General features: G+C 47.2%; 1 long non-coding RNA gene across 1 annotated transcript; it reads left to right on the top strand.

Annotated features, from left to right (window-relative positions):
- The first annotated feature begins 233 nt into the window (after positions 1-233).
- Positions 234-1,400, top strand: LOC131088167 (uncharacterized). The gene is made up of 3 exons (XR_009115074.1): positions 234-304; positions 967-1,049; positions 1,357-1,400. It is a non-coding gene; the product is annotated as an uncharacterized LOC131088167 (long non-coding RNA).
- The last annotated feature ends 1,495 nt before the right edge of the window (positions 1,401-2,895 follow it).

Below are 2,895 nucleotides of genomic sequence, written 5' to 3'. Positions count from 1 at the left end.
CTAACAGGGTCATTTTGGTTTGACCAACTCCAAACTGAGTTTGGCCAAAAGCCCAAGACACAGTCAGTTTTCTCTTTAAAAGAGGGTTTTGTAAAATAAAAAACTCTATTCGGTTCCTAGGGAATAAAGCTTTTCAATGGATGCCATTTCTCTGAAGCACTAGAGGTTTAACTTGTGTTCATGGAATTTGATAGTACAATTTAGGATGCTCAAATCCCTTTGTCCTTTTCTAGGTTTCTTTCTTTACCACGCACAGAAAGTGCTAGAGCTTTTTTCTTCTCCAAAGATGATGAACGCCTTAGAGGTATGACAGAATTTCTTTACCCCTTTTTGTATTTTCTTTTGATGGAATTGAGTAAGGAGGAAAAAATGCTGCCTAGTTATCCAAGTTTTCTAGTCAAAATTTGCCACCCTCACTTCTGATCCAAGTTGTGGTAGAATCCTGTGAGAAAGTCCTGGTAAAATAAAGGTCAAGCAAATTTCTGGCTTTCTTTTCTTTCAGATAATTGCCTAATAGGAATCTGGAACTTTAGAGTTTAGCAAAAACTTAGTCACTTGACAGGTTACCTAGACATTTTGGTTTCTTGCCAGCGTATCTTAGTGAACTGCGTCTTCCAGCCGGATTTACAGGGTGTGTTGAAATGCAGAGCTCAGGCCTCAGCAGGTCTCAGTTCTGGGGGAAGATGTGGGGTGTTGGTGCTGAGCTTCTAATGCAAGAGCTGCAATTTCAGTGCAATTCAGATTGCAGCATGTTGAGGGAAAATGCTGCTGCCTTTGATTGTTCTTAGCACACCAGGCTGCAGTAGGGAACATTTCTGCTGGAGCCAAGGTGTGGTGGGGGCAGGAGAACAGGAAGGACGAGAAGAATTGATTTCTGATTTTAGTGCTGTGTTGGACATGATTGTTAGAAGCAGCATCACAATCACAAGTGTTTAAGGCTATTAATTGGACGTTTCTGTTGTGCAGAAGGCCCAAAATTATTCTGTAGATCTGAAGAGCTCAGTGAAGAAAAAGAATGTTGGGAAGACAGACATAGATTATTGCTTGAGGTGAGTATGGAACATCTGTTCCCTGGTAAGTCTAGGTGAAAGCTGAGCATGGGGAGGGATTGCAGGTATGAATGTGCATGCAAAATTAAGTCAGGACCTCAAGAAGTGCTTGAAACTTTGTAATGACCAACTACAAATGATTTCTCCTCTACTTGGTGTGCATAACATCATGTTGTGTGGTGCAGTCAGGTAAACCACTGCTTCTCTGTATGTTAAAGCAGCAGCTACTTAACTGTAATGAATGTATTTAAGAAATACAGTGAATTCAGAAACTTCTAATACTATGTTGTATATTTATCATTTTCAGGAATGCAGGAAGAAGCACAAAGACGCCAAAAGAAAAGTGAGAGCAAAACAATAAATTTTCTTTAACAGATCAAAAGCTTTTCCTTATTTGTTCCTTGAAAGTGTTGCCAAGCAAGGTTACTTTGAAAATGCTTTCAAAGCTCTGACAGGGATCAATATCAGCAAAGCCTGTTAGGCCGTGTTTGGGAGCTGGGGCTGAGGCTCTCGTGCCCTGGGGAGCCACGGGAAGGCTCCAGGCCTGAGTGTGCGGCCAGGCCGGGGCCATTGAGCTGCAGCCCATCCCTGGTGGAGGCAAGGGCAAGCAGGAATGCCAAGGGAGCCCAGGGCCAGGCCAGGCCAGGCCAGAGCAGTGCCCACAGCCCTCCAGGAGCGGACGGGCTCTGCCAAGCCCAGCCTGGGCACTGCCCCTGGCCCAGAGCCCCGAGGGGCTCCCTCTGGTAATTGGGCAGCCGCGTCCCTGCCCTACTTTCTCCTCCCGTTGTCAGGTCGCACTGACACTCGGCCTGAGCCCAGCCTTCCCTTTTGGGGCCAAGGGAAATCTCTGCTCCTGCCTCTGGCACAGGGCGCTCTGCCAGCGGGTCAGGGAAGGAGACAGCCCCGGAGAGAGCCATGAGCAGTGGAGGAAAACCAACATCACTGCAGTCTTGCAAAAGGGCACCAAGAAGGAGCCAGGAAACTGCAGGCCCATCAGCCTCAGCTCCATCCCCAGAAAGGAGACAGAACAGCTCCTCTTGGATGCCATCTCTAAGCCTGTGGAATAACAGGAATGGAAACCATGCTTGACCAATCCCCTAGGCACCTGTGCAGCAGTGCCTGGTTGGGCTTGTGAGGGGAGAGCAGTGGTTGTTGTCAGCTGGGACTTCAGCAAGGCTTTGTCCCTGCCTCCCATAACAGGCCCCTGAGGCAGCTCAGGGACAGTGGGGCAGAGAAGTGGACAGAGGAGATCCACATTCACGTAGCTGTGATCTCAGGGGACCGTGCTGGGACCAGCCTTGTTTGCCTTATTCCCCAGGGTCCTGGCAGAAGGGACGGAGTGCTCCCTCAGCAGTTACTGATGGGACAGAACTGGGAGCAGGGCCTGAGGCACCACAAGGCTCTGCTGCCCTTCAGTGAGACCTGGACAGGCTCGAGAGTTGAGCAGAGAGGAACCTAATGAAGTTGCACTGGGAAAAGCCTCTAGAAGAGCTTCAGGCTTTGTAATGACCAGGCAACACAAGTGTTTTAGTAACGTGGAGTCTATAACATTGTCTTGTAATGTCCAGTGAGGGAAACCACTGCTTCTCTGTATGTTATCCGACCAGTCCCTTGTATGTATGTGAAGAAAGTCTTTGAGAGAAATATGAAGGAATTCAGAAACTTTCACTGATATTATTTTGGATTTTCACGATTTTCTGGAATGCAGGGATAAGTGTAAGGATGCCAAAGAAAGGGAAGTGAAAGCAAATCAATAAATCTTTAAAAACTCAGCAGCCTCTCCTGTTTGTTCCTTGAAGAAGTTGCCAAACAAAGTCACTTTTGCAATCTTTTGAAAGATCTTGCA

Source organism: Melospiza georgiana, chromosome 11 (genome assembly GCF_028018845.1).
Source record: "Melospiza georgiana isolate bMelGeo1 chromosome 11, bMelGeo1.pri, whole genome shotgun sequence".
Taxonomy (NCBI): Eukaryota; Metazoa; Chordata; class Aves; order Passeriformes; family Passerellidae; genus Melospiza; species Melospiza georgiana.
This window is presented reverse-complemented; position numbering and strand designations above follow the sequence as displayed.